This window comes from Nipponia nippon, unplaced genomic scaffold (assembly GCF_047370975.1).
Source record: "Nipponia nippon isolate SJK-2023a ecotype South Korea unplaced genomic scaffold, ASM4737097v1 scaffold_37, whole genome shotgun sequence".
Lineage (NCBI taxonomy): Eukaryota > Metazoa > Chordata > Aves > Pelecaniformes > Threskiornithidae > Nipponia > Nipponia nippon.
The window spans coordinates 1,127,892-1,150,251 of NW_028262355.1; the positions used below are offsets into that span (position 1 = coordinate 1,127,892).

The 22,360-nt window shown below is 44.8% G+C and overlaps 1 protein-coding gene across 2 annotated transcripts in view; it reads left to right on the top strand.

The window, feature by feature from the left end:
• DCC (DCC netrin 1 receptor) overlaps positions 1–22,360 on the top strand; it is a 606,037-nt gene that overhangs the window by 448,851 nt on the left and 134,826 nt on the right. The gene's annotated exons all lie outside the window — the stretch shown is intronic.

Here is a 22,360-nt window from a genome sequence, read left to right on the forward strand (position 1 = left end):
GCAATAAACGTAACTGCACTTTGATTAAATGGAACAATCTCAGGGAATAGTGAGAAGCAGAGCTGTTCCTGGGGGAAAGGAGGTGTGGGAAAGAAATATTTTACTGGTAGGTTATGCGCACCACGTGCAGGTAGGTGTAATTGTGCTTATTCCAACAAATATATTTCTGTTTTCTTCTGAAAGGTGCATTTTTTTCTCTTAAATCCAGTGTTTTCCTTCTTAAAAAAGTCTGGCATTTCCATATCACTGATGAAGTGGTTGATATTATTTCATAATATAATATTGCACGTAATAGATGTTAATTATGCTTACTACTTGTTGGGTGCTATTTCTGAATATACTCTGAAAAAAAATGGAGATTTGTTTATTTTCTTTTTATTCATTCCTTCGACTTACTGGAACTACCTAAGCTTTTATTCTGTAGCTGATTTCAATGATAGGCCCATTTGGACATGGAAAAGCTCGCGCTTCAGAGCGTGAAAGAAAGGCATAAAAGCCCCCCACCCGTAGCATCACGTCAGGATGTCCCCTTGGCTCTTTGGAGATTTCCATTTGCACAGCTGCCGAGGCGTAGGAGCCCCAAGCTCAGTGATGAGGATAAACTGCAGTCTAAGGAACATTTCTATAACCTCTGATTTGCTGGGAACACTGAGTACCTGTCAGTTTGATCTTTCTCTCCACTGCTCGTTTTCATGACATCAGGCGTATATTCTGATTTATTTTTATTTTTTTTTAAGACACCCAGCTCCAGTTTTAAATTCCTTTTACACTTAGTGCCCAAAGGGCGTTGATATCTTGGCACATCTTGTTCCAACCCTTTGTGTTTACTTTTTCTTGCTTATTCTCAAGGCAAAATGTCACGGCGCAGCCGATCACGTTTTGTGACCTTTCGTGGTGATCATTTACATTTAAAGTACTTAGAAAAAACCAGAAAACAAGCTGCAGGGTACGATGCTGCATGGGATGGTGTGCGGGTGCTCCTACCCGAAGATGTATTATCGTGTATAATGATGTATACATAAATGAAGTATACATAAGATCTATTATTTTGTATATAATAAGATGTATTATATCCAGTTCTGTTTAATATCTTTATCGACGATCTGGACAAGGGGATCGAGTGCACCCTCAGTCAGTTTGCAGATGACACCAAGTTTGGTGGAAGTGTTGATCTGCTGGAGGGCAGGGAGGCTCTGCAGAGGGACCTGGCCAGGCTGGAGCGATGGGCCCAGGCCACTGGGTGAGGGTCAACAAGGCTCAGGGCCGGGTCCTGCACTTGGGGCACAACAACCCCAGGCACCGCTGCAGGCGTGGGGAGGAGCGGCTGGGAGCTGCCCGGCGGGAAAGGGCCTGGGGGTGCTGGTCGACAGCCGCCTGAACATGAGCCAGCAGTGTGCCCAGGTGGCCAAGAGGGCCAATGGCATCCTGGCTTGTGTCAGGAATAGTGTGGCCAGCAGGAGCAGGGAGGTGATGGTGCCCCTGCGCTGGGCACTGGTGAGGCCGCCCCTCAAATCTTGTGCTCAGCGCTGGGCCCCTCAGCCCAAGAAGGCCATGGAGGGGCTGGAGCGTGGCCAGAGCAGGGCAGCGAGGCTGGGGCAGGGTCTGGAGCCCAAGGCTGGGGAGGAGCGGCTGGGGGAGCTGGGGGTGCTCAGCCTGGAGAAGAGGAGGCTGAGGGGAGCCCTCATCGCTCTCTGCAACTGTCTGAAAGGAGGCTGGAGCCGGGGGGGGTCGGTCTCTTCTCCCCATAACAAGCGATAGGATGAGAGGGAACGGCCTCAAGCTGCGCCAGGGCAGGTTTAGGTTGGATATTAGGAAAAACTTCTTCACCCAAAGGGCTGTCAGGCCCTGGACCAGGCTGCCCAGGGCGGGGGTTGAGTCCCCATCCCTGGAGGTATTTAAAGAACGAATAGATGTGGTGCTTAGGGACATGGTTTAGTGGTGGGCTTGGCAGTGCTGGGTTAATGGTTGAACTTGATGATCTTAAAGTTCTTTTCCAACCTAAACGATTCTAGGATTGCATTATTGGTACTTACAAATCGCGATAGTTTATATAGATGGGATAAGAAAGGATGGGCTGTGCGTAAATCTCGCGCCTACCGTCTTCATCAGAGGTCATCGGTATGTTCCTAATCACAGAGCACTAAATGTTGGAAGTCTTGATGAGATATTAATTTGCAGATATAAGCAGTTTATTGGACAAAGGTGGATTTACATGTTAATCTGAGTGTTTGGCTAAACTGCAAAGGCAAAAGAAACGTGTCTCAGTCCTCCTGTATGTGACCAAGTGTGAGTGCTGGAGAAGTACACCAAAGCACATCGTCTGCGCATCTGCTCTTCCAGAGCATCCCTCTCGCAGTGCAGAGCATCAGTTTCGAAGGTCTCAAGCTTGGCACCATGTGTGACATAATAACTGTGTAAAAAGGTATTTTAAGGGTGTGTGTATGAAACGGGGATGTTTATCAGAGAGAAAAAGAGATGTGGAACCATTTGGGACTCTCTTGTGCTGTATCTTACAGGTAACGTGGACGTAGCAAAGTACAGATACCCATGTATGCCAGCACATCTTGATAAAGCTTGAATAGAATTTAAATATTTACATCTAGGTAATTTGGAACAGTAAATACCGAAATGAACGAGACTCACTAAATCTTAAGGAATAAAAAGGTTTTTCAAGCAGAAGAATCAGCCTCAAAGACCATGTCCCAAAATACCTTTGCCCATTCTTTTGCAGTACAACTCCTGTGGCCTTTGTGGTTGAGGCACAGCTAAATTCCTAATGTTGCAAAGAGCTGTATGCAGTCTCCCACTCTTGTAAAAGGCTGCAATAACTCAGAATATTGTATTTCTGCAGTCCGTTTTTTATTGTGTTCTTGCTTTTCTTCTGTCTTGGCAGCAGGCAGAATTAATTTGATTAACCACTTATAATTCACAAACTGATTAAATCAAAACAAATAACTAACGCTCATAGTTTGCTAACTGGATTTGAGTGGTGCACAGAAGAGCCCAAAGGCTGGCCTTGGCAGTTCCCAGAATTGTTTAAAATTTTATCTCTAGTTTAATAAGATTCCTCTCTTTATGCTATTTTTCTTTGGCGGTGGCAGATCTATTAATTTAATAACATAACGGAGATGGCCAAGCAAATGGAAGATGTTTGATATGAATTACTATTATCATGATTATTGCTTAATATTGATGGTGTTCTGTGACTGGAGACCTCGGTCAGATCAGAGTTGATAACGATGAGGGCTGTGACAGCAATACAGTTCCCTGCCTAAAAGAGATTTCGCTATAAAACGCAACACAGAAGTGGCTAAGACAAGTAAGCGGGCAATTTGATGCGTAGGGTGCTTGCGTGGAGTTTTAATTAGAGATAGATGATCGATGCTGGCTGGATTTTAGAAATAACCACAACTGGTAGTAAATGACCAAGAGTTAATTTCATGAAAAAGTCTTATTGCGAAACTTTCTGCATAATTCGAGGTCGTTCTGGATTTTCTTCTCGGAGAAGCTAATCACGTGCAACGTCTGGTTTAGCAAAAGAGCGCCGTGATGGGAGGGGGATGTGCGTGTGCAAATGGCTGTGCTGGCATTAATTTCTGTGCCCGAACCAAATTCAACACAAAAACTGAAACCAGCACTTTTTTTGTCCTCACTTTTTCATAGCATGAATTGTTTCTAATCAGAAATAAGAGATGTATTTCCGATTTCTTTTGTTTGAAAATATCCTCCTTTGCTTGAGGAAAAGGACACGTACGATGCTTAATAGGTGAAGAGAGTTTTGTCCAAGAAACGTCTGCATCAACAGCCTCTCCTTCTGGCAGGAACAATGTGGCAATTGCCAAATTGTGATCAGCAGAGGAGATCAAAAAGGGGAAACATTTTTATAGCAGTCTTCTAGAAAGCAAAAAAAGTCTAATGCCTGCAATTGTAAGCTAAAGTCATTATCGAAAGTTATATCTTTTAAAAGATAATTATTTTTTTTTTTAAACCTTAACCTGTTAAAGGTAAGAGAACAAGGAGATCTGCACTTGCTGTAGCTGTGGGAAGAAAAAAAAATATGTATTCTTATTTTGGGGGAGACCCGATGGATCTCGACTCTTTTGAGCTGGCGTACGACTTCTGCAGCAGCCCAGCTGTGAGCTGGAAAGCTGAGAGTTTGCTCATTTTGTTTTTTATTTGAGGAGACTTTAATCTTCCTTTGAGCTTGTTTCTTCCACCTTTTTCAAGCACCAGCGTGAAGGCAACTGTTTGTGGCTATTTACGTATTTGTTTACGTCTTTACTTCCTTGCTTTAAATATTGGTGTGTTTTTAATTTCCGTAATTTTTGAGATACATGTTGCTAATTAGCAAATCTGAAGCGCATTAATAGCTATCAGATTTATCTAATTAAAACTGTATGTAAGTTTATTTCTTCTTCCCATTTTTAAATACAGAGAAAAGCGAAGAAATAATTGTAACTAATTGCAGAAGCAAAATTCCTTTGGTCGTACTTAGTAGTGATTTAAGCCAGGGATGTAGTTCCACTTCGATGAATAGGGATGGCTTATGGGGTGGGATTTTTCATAGGACAGTTAGGGCTCTGAGAACATAACCGGTAACGTTCTCCTGGGGAAAATGAGAAGACAGGTAATGAATCTGGTTTTTTGTCATTTCTTCTATGTGTGTGTATCTATAAGTAAAAAAAACCCTTTCACAGTCATTATGGCCCATAGTGTTTTCAGAATCGTACCGCAAATCAAAATTTGTGCTGTTTATGAGATTTTGAAAATACCTATAAATAAACTGAAGGAAGAGTTCTCTTCGTCGTTAGTTCGCATTGATATAATACAGCGTTTTGTATCAAATTTAACAAAGAAGGTGGCTTAAGCTTGCAATAGCTGTGGACCGTAGACTTGAATTCCACATTTGCCACACTTGGCTGAGTATTATCCGTAGCTCTTTCCAGTGTGAATAATTGTGTTGTTTAACATTCACTGGGCAAAATTCTCCCCTTCTTTTTGCCTCCTGTGGTCAATTATTCCTAGCAAAGTCTCTGCAGCTATGGCGAGTGTATTTTACTGTCAGAAGGGGTAGGCTAGTGGGTATCAGGACCTTCACCCCTAACAAATCACTTAATTTCACACTACTTAAACACCCAGATACGTGCCTTCTGGAAATGCTCCGTATTCATGGCAACTTTGACCTGCGCAGGGCCGCAAGGTGGTTCTGCCATCCGACCAAAAACTTTGGAGAGTTGAATTGAGTTAAAGATGCCTATGGGGTGGGGGGAGAGCAGGGCGAATTGCCGCCAGAGCAGCTAATTAAGCCTGAGCCCAGTGGGCCAGGGGTTTAATTGTGGCTGGCTGGCCTAAGGCTGAGCTTGACTTTGGGATCAGCCCAGACAAGGGCAGATTGTGGTCAGGGGCACGTCAGCTAACTCAATTTTTAATTATGTTCAAACATCTTAACGTTTTGTAATGAAGACCAGTGCCTAAGGTGATGCGGAATATCTTAGGGTAGATAGGTACTTTGGAGCTAGGCATACTTTTTAAAATTGCATTAGTTTTTTATGTTGTTTCTCTGCTCTTTTTCTTAAATTACTTTATCCAAAGGATTTAGACACTTGAAGTTAGGCATCTGGCTGCCTGCTCTCATAGGCGTTCCCCTATGGGACATTTTCCATTAACCCATATTTGCCAGTCTGTGGCCAGAGAGGACCTGCTGATGGGACCTAAAAGAAACAAGCCTCTTGTCAGGAGTTTTACATCATCTGCACATAGGTCTGCCACTCAGCTGGAAAACATTTAGCAGTCTCCAAATTAAAGTCATCACCAAACTATCAGCTCTTTGACAGGCTGTGGAACAAAGCCTTCACGATTTTTAAGCTGTCAGAGTAAAATTTTATTACGTTTCTCCTCCTCCCCCTCTGATTTTGGTCCCCACGTTGATTTCTGCTGTTGAGAAGGATGCAGACGCGAGGAGGCTTGCCTTGGGATGCTCCGGGACAGACGTGAGGCCCGCAGGAGCCAGATGTTGCCCCTGCAAAAAATATTTTTTTTTCCTTTCTTGGCATCTGGGTCTAGAGGCTGTTTTGCACTAACGACAAGTGATACATTCCAGCACAGCCAAAGAGATCAACCATTCTGTCAGATTGCATTTAGCTCAGCTGCTTAAAATTGCTCTGCTACTAAATGTACATTAAAATGTGCTATAAATGCATCCTAAACCTTCAGAGGAATTGTTGCTGAGCTGTACATCATCCTGGCGTAGTGCCACCGGCTCACTGGAGGATGAGGGTGGATTGGGCCCTTTATGATAAATCAATATCAAGAGAGAATGTTTCTTTTAAGGCTGGACAGACTGCTTAAAGTAGGCGCGATATGTTCTGCTTCATGTCTTTTATCACATGTCAAACATTTGGTTGGCGTGGGAAGTATTTTTCCCATGAATGAGCGTTATTTATAATGCTGAGACTGGACATTAGGAAGCATTTCTTTACCGAGAGGGTGGTCAAACCCTGGAACAGGCGTCCTAGAGAGGTGGTTGATGCCCCAAGCCTGGCAGTGTTTTAGAGGCATTTGCACAAAGCCCTTAACAACATGCTTTAACTTTTGGTCAGCCCTGGAGTGGTCAGGCAGTTGGACTAGATGATCGTTGTAGGTCCCTTCTGACTGAAAATATTCTATTTTTATCCTAATTCTATTCTATTTCTATAATTATCCCTTCTCTTGCCCCTGAAGTTTAAAACTGCCGAAGAAAGCAGCAGGGTGTGCAGTGATCTGCCCCAGGGTAGAGGAGCTGTCTCCCATCGGGCTGATGGGATGCAAAAGCGCCGATCCATCCTTCAGCTCCAGTCGTGTTGGGTGCTAAGTTTCACAGCTACGGACTTGCTAGGGGCAGAGCCCATTCTGGACCCGAAGCACAGCAGTCGTCCGGCCTGCTGGTAGGAGCAGTTATCCCATTTTACAGACAGAAAGCCTGAGACCTGAAACACTTTTTCAAAGTGTGAAATACTAACACAATTACTAAGTGATGAGACACTCATAATGAAAGAGTTCTTCTACAGTTTATTTTGGGAAAAATTGAGGTAATATAGCTGGTAGGTTATACTGTCAAACAAACTGCTCCTTCAGTACCATTCACCAAAAAATGCCTTCCAGCATGGATCGTGAGTCAATAAGTATGAAAAAGCCACGAGAGCTCAGCAGCAATGACAGCCGAGTAATAACTTTAAGTGCTTTCTTGGGCTAACCCTGTGCGCAAGGCTGCCCTGCGATATTTCTGTCTGGCGTTTCGTGGCAGGGATGGAGGAATGGCAGGGTGGTTAAGCTGGATTTTAACATGGTATTTGCAAAGTGTGAAAAACATAGTATTTGTAAAGCACTGTGGAGACTGAAGCTCTCAGATATACATAAATGTTGTGGCTGTAGGAAATTGAGATTGGATTCCTCATAAAGGAATTGATATCAAATCAGTAGTTTGAAAGAACCAACAAGTAAAATCAAAATGACTGTCACCACTACTTAGAGATGTGTCCTCTAGAAACAATGCATGTAACCTTTGAATATATTACTTATGGAGACGACCACAGAGAAAGAGCTCTTTAACCTTTAAATCTATTACTTATAGGAAGGGATAGAAACAAGCATTGAGCTTAACCTTTAAAAGGAGAAAATTTGCTGAAACTTGGAGATCGATACCTTCTGGTTCTCACTTTTAATTACACACATTTCTGAGACCAGAACTGTTTGTGGGTCATTCTCTTAGGAAGTCTCCCTTGAACTAATCCTGCTGCAAGATGCGTCATTATCGGGAAAACATTATAATTGTGCACTTCAAAATACTTGCATCGCACAAGTGCAAAGGGCTATTTATCTTGAACAGTACGATGATTTTTTTGTTGCACTTTAAGGGTATCGTCCACCTCCGACACCTCGCTGCTGAGTACATATAAACTCTCAAAGGTTATGGTGTCAAAACTGGACAGATTCATTATGTTATGGGATTTGATTAAACCTTGTTCAAGGTGATGAATGTTCTGGCCACCTTTCCATTTAAGATAAATTTAGAGATGCTATTAAGCCACTTAATGCACCCAGGCAACCCACAGAGTAGGAGCTCTGGGCAGTTATTTCTTAATGATAAAGACTCGGTAGCTTCTGAACAGCGTAGCTCAAGAGGTTTACCCAGAGACCAATAAAGCAAATTAATGAGCTATGACACTGATTAGTAGAGCTATATGTTCCTGGGTATCTCTGAGAGAAACAATAAAAAGACTAGGGAAGGAGAAAGACAAGGTCAGGAGGAACGGGCAGGGGAGCAGATAGCACAGGCTGCTCTGCCCCTCTCCCTGGAGCCTCCGACCCAAAGCCAAGAGGAAGGAGCTGCTGGGCTAAATGCTTGGATTATATTTTCCATGCTCAGGACAACACGATTTCTGCGTGTCTTTGGAAATAAACAAAGCTGCCAGGTTAAAGTACTGATATCCCTGCTAACAGGAGCAGCGTGGAAAGCTTCTGAGTCAAACTTCACCGATCACAAAGGGATAGAAACAGCAGCAAAAATATTCAGCCTACTGACCCTGGGAAATGATTGTAACTGCTCTACCTAGCAGCTTGATATCAGGAAAATATTATTAAAATTGTTATCTAGCATGCCTTCAGGCGGTTGGCCCTGGCTGCAGTGATGTCAGGGCAGTCCCCGGTATCAGTACAGGCTGGGGGATGAAGGGATGGAGAGCAGCCCTGCCGAGAAGGACTTGGGGGTGCTGGGGGATGAAAAGATGGCCATGAGCCGGCAATGTGCTCTCTCAGCCCAGAAAGCCAAGCGTCTCCTGGGCTGCATCCCCCGCAGCGTGGCCAGCAGGGTGAGGGAGGGGATTCTGCCCCTCTGCTCCGCTCTGGGGAGACCCCCCTGGAGGCCCGCGTCCAGCTCGGGGGTCCTCAGCACGGGAAGGACATGGAGCTGTTGGAGCGGGGCCAGGGGAGGCCACCGAAATGCTCCGAGGGTGGCACAGCTCTGCTGTGAGGACAGGCTTGAGAGAGATGGGGGTGTTCAGCCTGGAGAGGAGGAGGCTGCGGGGAGACCTCATTGCGGCCTTGCAGTGCTTAAAGGGGGCCTCCAAGAAAGATGGGGACAGACTTTTTAGCAAGGCCTGCTGCAACAGGACAAGGGGCAATGGTTTTAAACTAAAGGAGGGGAGATTCAGACTAACCACAAGGAAAAAATTTGTCATGCTGAGGGTGGTGAAACACTGGAAGGGGTTGTCCAGAGAGGTGGGAGATGCCCCATCCTTGGAAACATTCAAGGCCAGGCTGGACGGGGCTCTGAGCAACCTGATGTAGTTGAAGATGTCCCTGCCCGTGGCAGGGGGGATGGACGAGATGACCTTTAGAGGCCCCTTCCATCCCAAAGCCTTCTGTGATTCTATGTGCTGTACCACAGGGCAGCCAGGAGCAGCTGGGTGGTGCTGAGCCAGCAGTTTGACAGCTGCTTCTGGTGTTCCCCTCTGGACTCCCAGCCATCGCAGTTGCCAGTGTTAGGTTGGTAATTCTTTCCACTTCCTCATATGCGACTTTTGAATCTTTTCCTGTATGCTGGCAGGAGCTCTTTTGATACAGTCCATATTTACTAAAAGCGCACGGTATCTTTATATTGCATTTTATGTTGTTATATTTTAATTTTACATCTCTGGATTAGATGTAGTTAAGCGTCATGGTATCAAGAAGGCACTAAATACTAAAAAACAACCAAACAAATATACCCCGCAGAATAGAGTTTAACTTCTAGATTATGAGTGAAAACTAAGGTCCAGGATATTAAAAAAAAAACAACAAAACTGTTATTTTCCTGAATCACAAAAATGTCATTCATTTTTGGGTTTTATTTTTTGTTAAACTTCAACACGGTTTGGTAAGGGACTGAAGACAGCTACTTTCAATGTTCCGTGCAGTTGTACCTAATGTTAATGCAGGTCGTCCTGTTGAAAACTCTGCCTTTGGCATATGACGTACACAGAGCAATGGTTTCAGTCAGAGTAGATTTGGATTTTTGCTTGAGATGTATACAGCAGCAGATTTTGAGTCTGAGACTTTTAATATGAGAGGTTAGAAGTTTATCTTTGGTTTAGGATGTTGCCGAACTGTAATTTGCACCCGTGGGCCTGGAAGGACCATGACCATGCGCTTGGCCGTCGGAGGCTCCATCCAAAGTGAAAAGAGAGAGGGTGTTCAATGCCCATTGAACTGGGAAAGCTGTCTGCTTTATGTTTTTATCTGGAAAAAATATTTTTGACCTGCAATATTTCCTTTGAGCAACTTGAATGATGGTTTTCTTCAAAATCTAATATTACACGGTCAGTAAAACTCCAGCCTTGAGCAGGGCTCTCCCATTTCTTGTCGTTGTAAAAACCTCCAAGTTCACTCAGCCGATTACTGCTTGGGCTGGAAAGAAGGGACAGAAAAAAACGATACCTTAGAAAAGTTCTGAGGCAATAAAGAGATTTTCTGGTGCTGTGGCCACCCTTCAGTCTGTCCCATGGCAATCTGTCCATCGCATGCTCTTCCAGGGGCGTGCAGTTGTCAGCTCCGGCTCTGCTCTCTGCTTCGCACAGACAGACTTCGCTTAGTGGATGAGAGGAAGGCTGTGGATGTTGTCTACTTGGACTTTAGTAAGGCCTTTGACACTGTCTCCCACAGCATTCTCCTGGAGAAGCTGGCTGCTCACGGCTTGGATTAAGTGCACTCTGTGCTGGGTTAAAAACTGGCCGGACGGCCGAGCCCAGAGAGTGGTGGTGGATGGAGTCAAATCCAATTGGCGGCTGGTCACCAGTGGTGTTCCCCAGGGCTCGGTACTGGGGCCAGTCCTGTTTAATATCTTCATTGATGATCTGGATGAGGGGATCGAGTGCACCCTCGGTCAGTTTGCAGAGGACACCAAGTTCAGTGGAAGTGTCGATCTGCTGGAGGGCAGGAAGGCCCTACAGAGGGACCTGGCCAGGCTGGAGCGATGGGCCCAGGCCAACTGGGTGAGGGTCAACAAGGCTCAGGGCCAGGTCCTGCACTTGGGGCACAACAACCCCAGGCAGCGCTGCAGGCGTGGGGAGGAGTGGCTGGGAGCTGCCCGGTGGGAAAGGACCTGGGGGTGCTGGTTGACAGCCGCCTGAACATGAGCCAGCAGTGTGCCCAGGTGGCCAAGAGGGCCCATGGCATCCTGGCTTGTATCAGGAATAGTGTGGCCAGCAGGAGCAGGGAGGTGATGGTGCCCCTGCACTGGGCACTGGGGAGGCTGCCCCTCGAATGCTGTGCTCAGCGCTGGGCCCCTCAGCCCAAGAAGGCCATGGAGGGGCTGGAGCGTGGCCAGAGCAGGGCAGCGAGGCTGGGGCAGGGTCTGGAGCCCAAGGCTGGGGAGGAGCGGCTGGGGGAGCTGGGGGGGCTCAGCCTGGAGAAGAGGAGGCTGAGGGGAGACCTTATTGCTCTCTACAACTGCCTGAAAGGAGGTTGTAGCGAGGTGGGGGTCAGTCTCTTCTCCCAAGGAACAAGCGATAGGACGAGAGGGAACGGCCTCAAGCTGCACCAGGGGAGGTTTAGGTTGGATATTAGGAAAAACTTCTTCACCCAAAGGGCTGTCAGGCACTGGCACAGGCTGCCCAGGCAAGTGGTTGAGTCTCCATCCCTGGAGGTATTTAAAGAATGGGTAGATGTGGTGCTCGATGACATGGTTTAGTGATGGACTTGGCAGTGCTGGGTTAACAGTTGGACTTGATGATCTTGAGGGTCTTTTCCAGCCTTGACGATTCTATGATTCTATGACAGAGAAGGATTCAGACCCTCCCAAGAAAACCTTTCGCTTCACGAGGGTCTTCATGTTGTCAGAAGTTCCTCAAAACCCATAAGCAGGTTGGCACAAATGCCTCCATCCTTGCCAGGAGACGCGTTTGGATGCTGCACATCATTCAGTTGTTCTAATATTTACTTTTGCTCCCTTAAGAGATCCTTATCCTTTTGCAATTAGGCAGTTAGGCTGACAAAATAATTTATAATCATAACAACCAAAGCAGTGCAAATCTGTTCCTAAATATATTTCTCCTTAATTTGATGTGTTGTGGTAAACAGTTTATTCATTTATAAATACCTTGAAAATTACCGGTGCGACGTTAGTCCTGATAAGCGCAACATTGTTTTTAATATCAGACAAAGTGAACCAACTTAGCAGAGCTGCCTCTCTTCCCAGCAAAAAAAAAAAAAATTAAACCTAATATAAAGAAGCCGTGCTTTTAGATGAGAACTGGGAGCTGGTAGGTCTGTGTTTTAATCTCAGTTGGTTTAGGAGAAAAGGTTTAATTCTGTCGGTCGGTTCCATCTGTCTATGGCAGTGCCCTACTTTCTCTTTCCAAAATTTGGAGCTTGATAAAGTCCTCGTGCATTTGAAAGTTATGTAAGCATCTTCCAAATATTTTTGTCAGTGTTAGCTTTCTGATCCCTGTTACAATTTGGCCTTGAATTAGGAATTTGATCGCCTTCCAGAACGGCATTGATCTTTCAAAGCGCTCATTCTGTCTCAGAGCAAAACGTTATATTTATTATTTACCGTGATCTGGCGAGCGGCTTGCTCTTCCCAGCACAGCCGTAGGGTGTGTGCTGTGCTTTCCTATCATTTCAGTGCCACCACGTTATCTGGTAGAAACCAGAATCTAAGTGTAGCTATCCAAGTTGTCACCATCAAAATGCTTCCACGCTTGCCCCGTAAGAAGCAGACATAATGCTAAGTGACCTATAGAGAGAATTACCATCAGCCTATATACTGCGTATAAGGGAATCACGAAGAAACATGTTTCGTTCAGATTTCTTGAATGATTTGGAGGAAACAAGAAACTTTTCCTTGTCTGCAAGCAGACAGGAAGACAAATTACTCACTGTAAATAATTCACTCATCTCTCATTCTGGTTCGCTCTGTTTTAATTTTGCAATACTGCCAGATTTTATTCCACGTTGCTGACTTTGGTTTTCTTTGTTATTTAGTCCTCTGTGCTCTAATGCCTTTTCTGTAATTGTTTTGACTAGGGAACATCTTGCAATTAAAAGAAAAAAAGAACAGCAGGCTTGTAAAAGAGAGTAACACTCCTATTACAGCTGAAGAGACAAATAAGACCGAGCATCCGAACACAGGCAAGGCCAAATGGAAAAAACATACCAGAACACAACCACGACGGGGTCGGACTTGCTCTTGGCATCCAGTGCTGCTCCAGCTTCCTGGCAGCATATTAAGGGCGCTTTGGGATTGTGGATTTTTAGGTCCGATGGGCTGCACTGAACACTTTGAGATATAACGTCGGGGGCAGTCAGCGTAATCTCAGAGCCCTGGGATGGACGGCAGCCCCAAGAGCTGCTCGGTGCCAGCAGCACGCTCGCTAACCCAGGGCTGGTCCCGCTTGTCAGTGTTGCAACTTAATTTGCTCCTTTTTTTAATGAATCAAGGGTGTTGCCCACTTAGGGAGCACAGGGAAATTAATGAAAGCTGTAAGGTTAATGGACATAAATTAATGGGCGTTAAACCCCCATATGGATGCTGTCAGTCAGATGTAAAGTTGTGGTTTTAGTGAAGCGTGAGCCTCCTTGAAACACCAGCAAATGAAGGCCAATTTATTTCTGAAGGAGAGCATCCACACCAGAGTTCAATGCTCTTTAATTTACGGGTGTTAACTTCGCTGTTTAAGAGAATTCCTTTTACTTTCTTCCGTCATCAAACCATAGAAAAGCAGCTTATCGTTGCTAAAGTGGTCTCCCCTTTCCTAAATAGATTTTCATTTTCCAGGCATTAGAATGGGGGAATGACATTTTTAACGGTGATGTTCAGACCCATGAAGTAGGATCAAGCTCGCCCCCTCAGCTCCATCCTCTTCCCGTCCCCTGCCAGCTGATGGGCCATAACAGTTTGCAGTCGTGTCTGTACATTGTCACTTTTATTATTATTTCCATGTTAGAGGGTCCCTGAGCACCGCTGCCTCTCTTCAGCATCTCATCCTGCCGCTAACACCATCCCCAAGGCTGCCAAGAGCTGCCTCCACGCAGCTCTTTAGTATTGAATGTCAGCAGAGCTTGAGAGCCTGACGCTTTCCCAGCATCAAGGATATTACTCTCTGCTCACTCATACAATCAATTGCTGTGAACAAATAAACATAGCAAGAAATCATTGATAATATTTCAGATGTAATATCGATCGCCTTAAGCTGGTTTAGAGTGCGAGGCTTCCCTTTCATCCCCATGTCCTTAAACACCTCTTCTGCACGTTTCCATTTAACAGCCAGCTGGGGCTAACTTGCCCTATCTTCATACTTTTATATTTGGCCCTCTGGGTTTTTTTAAAGAGGGAACACGTAACATGCAAATTAATGTAATTTTTTATAATCACATACATTTATGTAGATTTCTTTGGCTGGAGTCCAGTGAGTAAAATTGGTGGCCTTGAATGACCTTATTTAAAAAAAAAAATGCAGTATCCTATTCAATGTGACTGGTTTGTGCGAGAAATTACTATAATCTTCTAAAATTGTTATTCGTAGGAAGGAGTCCTGAATTATTTCAATCTGGTTATATAATCTAGCAGCCGACCTTTGATGAACTCCCATAAAAAGGCCAGGTTTCCCATCTGAAACTCAGCACCTCCCCTCACGTAGATGTGCAGAACGTGGATGTCTCTGGTGAGGGGCAGCTTGGGGACGGGCCGGTCCCCACAACCACCCCATCCCTTCTCCTGCAGCGGTGAGCGCCTGCGGGTCAGGGTGAAGGGATGCTCTTTGGGCTACTGCCTTTGCGGGTTTTAGTGGAGAAAGAGAAGCGATGAGGGGAAAAAAGGAAATCTTCGTTTGCGTTATCCACAAGATTTCTACTTTGATGGCAACGTTGGTTTTAAAGTTTTAGTAAATAATAAATAGGTAATGAAAAGCCTGTGAAGGCATGCTGTATGTCTGGGGCAAGAGAGTTCATGAGCAGGAGGGTTGGGTTAGGCAGCATTCAGGATCTCAGGAGATGCGCTTGGTCTTATTGCGGCCTTTCAATACTTAAAGGGGGCTTCTGAGAAAGATGGGGGCAGACTTTTTAGCAGGGCCTGTAGCGAGAGGACAAGGGGGAATGGTTTTAAACTAAAAGAGAGCAGATTCAGACTAGATGTAGGGAAGAAAATGTTTACGATGAGGACGGTGAAACACTGGCACAGGTTGCCCAGAGAGGTGGTAGATGCCCCATCCCTGGAAACATTTAAGGCCAGGCTGGACGGGGCTCTGAGCAACCTGGTCAAGTTGAAGATGTCCCTGCTCATCACAGGGGGCTTGGACTAGATGACCTTTAAAGGTCTCTTCCAACCCAAACTTACGTTTCACAATGCCGCATGCAATGACCAGGAGACCAGATTGAAGCAAGTTGGTCCAAGCAGTGTGATGATGGGCTGTGTGACATTTGGCTGGTAACGGTGGTGAATCTGGAACGAAGGCATTTTTCCAGCCCTGCGCTGCGGGTACCGTTTCAGCTGTCTGCTGCGGTCACGGGTACGTGCACTGTTTCTCTAGGCAGATTACAAACGCGGTGAAACAAATTGGCACAATTTGCCACTTTATTTCTGGAGGGATGACTGGAATATAAACCAGAAAAAACAGAATGGTGATCCTGTATGGGAAGCGAGGGTAGAGATGCTGTCGAAGCAGCTTGTCAAGGCTACAGTATGACTTCTGGCGGATGACTATCTGCAAAAACGTGAACAACATTATTGCTCTCTACGACTACCTGAAAGGAGGTTGTAGCGAGGTGGGGGTCGGTCTCTTCTCCCCAGTAACAAGAGATAGGACGAGACAAAACGGCCTCAAGCTGCGCCAGGGCAGGTTTAGGTTGGATATTAGGAGAAACTTCTTCACCGAAAGGGCTGTCAGGCCCTGGCACAGGCTGCCCAGGCAAGTGGTTGAGTCCCCATCCCTGGAGGTATTTAAAAGAAGGGTAGATGTGGTGCTCGATGACATGGTTTAGTGGTGGATTTGGCAGTAATAGGTTAATGGTTGGACTCGATGATCTTAAGGGTCTTTTCCAACCTTAATGATTCTATGATTCTAAGAACAGGAGAGATTTTCCACAGTACAAAACAAGTTTCCTCTTCGGACGTATCTATGTGTATATTGGAGCAGCGCAGTGGTTGAAGTGCAAAGGAGAGAAAGCTCTGCTGGAAGAACGCATTGGCTTGGTGAGGAAAAAATAAGCGAGTAGTAACAATTACCTTTCCTGAAGTGTTTTTCATCTTCAAAGTGCTTAACAAATATGAACTAATTAATCCCCACAGTTCCCTCATAGGATGTTAGCATGGTTTCATGCATGGGAAGCAATTAACTTTGGAAAAGCGCTGCCTCAACAGCGAACCCCTTTAGGAGGACGATGCTGTCTGCTTCTGCAGACACCAGTCAAGGCCTAACGAGGCGGTGGCCGATGGCTGCCATCCAGCTGCCGCTCTCAGAGGGCTGATTTTAAGGAAGAGCATGAAAAACTTTTTGATTTGCTTCCCTAGCCCAAAGCTGTCTACACTGCTGAGCACCCCCCTCAAGGTGCTAGATATGCTGTCTGCATAGTAATCTATACGGAATTAGATGTGCTTGCAGCTCTGCTGCAGGAGAAGTAAACATGAGTTTGAATAATCAAAGTGTAGGACATGGCTTCGTGGTGAAACCTTAATTGATTCCCTCTCCACGTGTCTTGGGACACAGAGGTTCAGCCTGTGCCCGTTCACACGTCTTCCCATGGACGCCTGCCCCGTGCTTGGCGCAGAGCATGCCGTCACGGTTTGGAAACCTCCGTCCCCATGTTTGCCAGTGGCCATCAAATATCATCCTTCGCTCAGTCGTGCACAAACATGCATAAATAAATAGAGCCAGAATGTTGTGATAATGCCTTAAAAGGTTAAATCCTGCATCCCTGATGCAATGGCTTAGACCTTCCTCCTGCTGCCCCGTCTCTTTGAGATATATTAATCTAAGGGTGGATTACGAGTTGCCTCCACATCTTGCAAGGCTGTGGTGAGCTTGTGAGGAGGTGGTTGATCACTTAGAGTTTCTTTGCATGCGAACAGCAAGGACCCTTGCAGAGTTTGAGCCTGTGGTTAGGAGCTGGTTTTATTCCTGCCCCTGGTTTTGTACTGGGCTGGTCCGTGTTTCAGATGTGACCACAGTAGTTGCCTCCTTCATTTTCTGGTGACCAACTTGGGCTGGGAGCTGTCATTTTCAAGGATTAAGCAGATGCAATTGCAAAGTGAATAGAAGTGGTGGTTTGACTAAATAAAGGACTCAGGACTCCAATGCAGCTAAAATTGGAGCAAAATTGTTGAAGAATTGCATAGTAAGCATCATAAAGCATCCTAAATAGTGGAGCTTAATCTTTCCCAGTCAAATGGAAGAAGGGGATAATGTCGTCCTTTCCACAGGAGTGCTGTGAAAATAAACTCATAAACAAAACATAGAAGTTAAATTCATTAGTTTTTGCAAAGTGCTTATGCTATAGAAATCCCAGGAGGAACTTAGCAACTCTATCTCCTGACCAGGACCGAAAAGTAAGTGGAGCGAGCAGAGTGAAAGCAAACTAATGAATATCTTTTAGTTAAATAAATCAGATTCCGTGCAATGAGTCAGGCAAGGGAAAGGCTGCCCAGCATTTCCTAGCTGCTACATCTTGACTTCGCAGCATGGTGACATTTCAATATGGTTTTTACAAAGGTTTCCTAGCTTATTGAGAAAATAAACGGGGGAAAAAAATAGCTCCATATGGGTATCACACAACAAAATTTGTATTCTGTAAACGGGACGAAAGTCCCCATTCTGCAGATCTCTGCCATTTCAGCTAATAATAGCGACGTTGCTTGGAGCAGAAGTTGACTGCGATACAATCCACTTCCATCCTGCTCCGTGGTGAGTGCCTGGCGTCCTTTCTCGCGGTGGTCCAGAGCAGAGATCAGGCATGAACACATTCAGCGTGGCTGAAATCTCATGCAAAACAAATAGGCGTGTGTGTATAGATATGGTTGTAACTGCCACCAGACTTACAAATGGGTTGGGTTGGTTTTGAAGATTTCTAGGTTGGCAAAAAACGTTGGGTGGCTTTCCATCCAGCATGGATGAAGATGGGTGGGAACAACAAAGGCACATCGCCAGGACAAACGCAACCTCCTGCAACGTTTGCAGGTGCTGCTCACAGGATCTTCAGGTGGGGAGAAAAAAACCCCTCATACCAGGATATAGGTATATTTTTAACTAGAGCAAAGTAACATTTTCTGTACTTCGGTCTTAGAAGCAGTTGAAATTTTTAATTGAAATTTTCTGGAGCAGTTCAGCCTGAGGCAGTTGTCTTCACCAGTAATGAAGGTAATTCAGTCCTACAGGTTTCACCTGCTTCAAAATTGACTGTTGCAGAGGTTTCACTGCCTTGTCTAAGGGAGTCATTGCTCCTCCAATTATTCCATCATCAAACAGAGTTCTTTTAATCTAAAAAGTCACATTTTTCTGCTTCCTGTCTGTTTCTTTACCTTCCATTTGAACGTTACTGCTCCCCTCCAATATCCTGGAACAAACTTGGGTAAGTCTCATGCATATGCATAAGTTTATTTTCAGCATGGATGTTCTGCAGCTCCTCTTACGTGTTAATTATATTCAGCGTCTCCATAGAAGTTCTCAGAAGTTTCCAGCTGTTTAAAAACCTTGTCAGAGCTACTATGTGCTACAGTTGAGTGCAGAGCCTAAATATGCTTTCAGTGTTGTAAAAAAAAGAGTCACAACATCTTTGCACTGAAGTACCAACAGAATGTTCCCTGTTTGTTATTTGCCATAAAGAGGAACGGAACCCAAACCAGAGGGAGAGCACAGCAAAACCAGGAGTTTGCCAGAACAGCTGCTGTGCTGAAAAATATATTAGAAAAATGTGATTTTTCTAAGTTACTGTTCGGGGCTATCTGTACTTCCCTGGTAAAGGTTAACACTGCCTGACAACGAAGAGGCATGCCATGTCTTTTGTTCCTATTTATTTTTTGAGGTGGGTTTGCTGAAACGGAGCACGCTGGAGGCAGTAAAGGGATGCTTCGTTTTCCACCCTGTGCCATTCTGCGCCATGCTAAGGCAGGGGCTGGGAATACCCCACAGGCACGGAGGGGCCCATCGCTGCAGCTGATGGTGCCAGGCAGCTTTCACCCTACTCATCTTTTGAGCTTAATAAGTTTTTACAATGAATTGAGAATCGGGATTTTAGGAAGCAAACCTCTTGGGTGCTGGGAGAATATTTTCTTTCAGGCACAAGAGAATTAAATTGACTCAGTCAAATATGGGGACCTGTAACCCCATGGCTGGTCAGAAGCTGATGAATAAGTTAGGTATTTTTCTTCCTTTGGGTCTTCTCCAAAGTCCTCCCAGGACATTGGGAGAGCTTCCCTGGCTTCAGCAAGCACCGCTTGCCCCCCGTGGATCACTGCAGCAATTGCTGCTGGTTTCAGCATTTCACTGTTTGCAAATGCTCTTTGTCGGCCTCTGAGGTAGAATGATGCTCACATGGACTTAAAAATTTGGGAAATTTTAGAAATGGTAACATTTTCACTATTGAGGGATGTCAGTCTTGCTAAGAGAGAGAGTATTGCTTCTAGAAAGGTGTCTTCCAGAAATACCACTTTGGTGAAGGGTACTTTAATGGAAATCCCTTACTTTTGCGTGCTTAGAGATAGGCACCAGTTGGTGTAAACCAGGAGGCCTCCGAGCAAAGGGGCAGTTACAGTTTTATTTCTAGGTTTGTATTTGCAAAGGCTGAGGGGAAAGGCTGTCTCCAGCAGCTTGTAGTGACTGGTGGCAGCCTGGATTTATACACCCACAAGACAACCAGAGCTCGTGCACTGCTTGGCCTGAAAGGGTTAAAAGAAAGGATTTTTTTAGAGAAACCTTACATGGCTCTTCCTTGGAATTACAAACATCTTAATTTTTTTTTTTTTTTTACAAATGAGAAGCCTCATGCAGGTGGTTGGATGGTTGTGATTTCCTCCTGCGCTTCGCCCCTGGATCTGTAAGTCTACGGCCCGTCATGGTTGGCTCTGTGGATGCTCTGCAACGCCAGCCCAGCACACAGGGAGCTGTGAGCAGGGCTTTATAAAGGCAGCGCTGGATTATTCTTCCCAGCGTTTTCTCATTTCCTCTTTATTTTGAAAGATGTTATCTAAGCCTCTTATTGAATTTATTGCTAATTACATTAAAAAAGTAAAGCTGTATTAATACAGCCAAATTCAATGAAGACTGACAGGCATGTTGCTTCTGAGGAATCGTGATTTAATCAGGCCAGCAAGCAATTTGCCCAGCGTGGAGTTGGTTAGCTGCTGTTATTCAGTGGAGAATACCTTTGAAAAAATGCTCATCAATTTCTTTTGACTGAGTTCAATATTTTCCGATTTTTGCATCCAGACCGTGGAAGTTGGGAGGGCTTGATTGACTTACAGTTAAAAACTATTTGAGATAAAAAGAAAACTGGTAGAGAAATAGAAGGAGAAAATTGTATTTCATTTAGGGGAAGTTCCATTCCAAACAGAATTTTGAGCGTCTCCGTGCTCCCCGAACCCCTTTAGATCTGGGGGTAAACGTACTCCGTTTGCAACGGTTGGACGGGAGGATCGGCGACGAGCCGGCGTACCGGTGGCACAGCACAAATACGTATTCCTGGCGCTACCTCCTGTGCTGTAGCACTTGCAAATTCTTGCTTTTTTCCCATTCATATCAGGAGATGAAGCATATGGAACAAGCTAAGCCTAAATGATGTGTCCTTTCAAATAACTGGCTGCATGCTGCCGCCTGAGAGTTTATTACGAACAGCTATTTCTTCACTCATTAGGACAAGGCTCTTTTGCTCCACCGAAACGTAATAAAATGAGCCATCAGAAATTTGGGAATGGCTTGTCGTAAAGGTTTACCAAGTCAGGATCCTGCTGTATGATCAAATAAACACAGAAGTAATTCATTCTGGTCTGAGCACTCGTGGTTCAAGATGTGAGATAATTTGGGTGTCTATCTTCCTGTGATTTCCAATGGCTTGTAATGAGTCATAAGATTCCTGCAGCATTGGCAGAGTTTTTTAATTGGATTTTATTTTTATTGTATTATTTAGTATATATATATAAAAGAAAGAGACGGCAAGTGCTTGTGCTTCCCTCGTTTTCCGTAGCATTTCTTAACATCATATTTTAATTGCCTTTTATGCAGAGATACACACTGGCAATATGTTCTTTTATCATCCTCAAATATATTGGCCTGGTGCCATTTCTAAAAGAAAATTTCTCTTCTGCAGTTTGACAGCAGAGTGTACAGATTTATATGATTTTTGACATTTTCCATAATTTTTTTTTATTACTGTAAAGAAGAAGGCATGCAAAATTAAAAAAAAATAAAAGCTGCTCCATAGTGGTGAAATTCCTCCTGTCCTTCAGGATGGGAATACCGTTGTTAGAGGCACTTAGGGGTGTTTGACACCATTTACCCTTCACGTTCTCTTTTGTCTCCTGTTCCATACGTGTAATTTATTTGCTTAAAAGTACATATGATCCGAGGTCACGAGATAATACCGAACTGTTTTGTTTTCTTGCCCATATCATCAGCAATTAATAGCAAATGATGCAATAATATAAGAGAAAATTATTTTAGAAATGCCTTGAATGCTGACAATCCTCATCTCTCAAGATGCTATATACAACGAAGTGCTGAACAGGAGATACCGGTCTGTTAAGCAGGACGTTGTGTGTGCCATGCACACCTTTCCAGGGATGGGCAGGGATATTTGTTGCTCTGAATTTCCATTTCTCAAAGTCTGGGGTGCTCCTAGAAGGAGACAAAATTATTTTAGTGATAAAAGCTGTTGGGGAGGGACGGGTGGATGCAGAATTGCAGCGTGTCATTAGTGTCAACAGCTCTGACTGGGTAAGACGGTTGAAACCCATCCCTTACTACTTCTTTTCCCTAAAGCTAGTGGATGTACAAAGCAAATCTCTGCTGTCGGAGGCTGAGTACCACCAGAAGTACCCGCTGCTGCAGGCAGGGCTCTCGTTGCCTTTCCACTGCCTGCCTGCCCGCGGCTGCGCCCTGCCAAAGCCTGGGGCAAGCAATCACAGCGGCGAGCATGGGGTCGTGGGGGAATTCATCAGCGTCGCTAAATGATAGCAGAGGATGGCTGTGTACTTCACACCATTTAATGGAAATTTTTTCGTATAGCCGCCTTCAAAAATTTTTGGTGCATCTTGGGATGATGCGGGAAGCTGTGGGTTTTGGTAGGTGGCTCGTATCTAATTACCCGACTGCAGGGTAGTGGCTGTATCTGCTTGAGTCGCAAGAAGAGCAAGAAGACG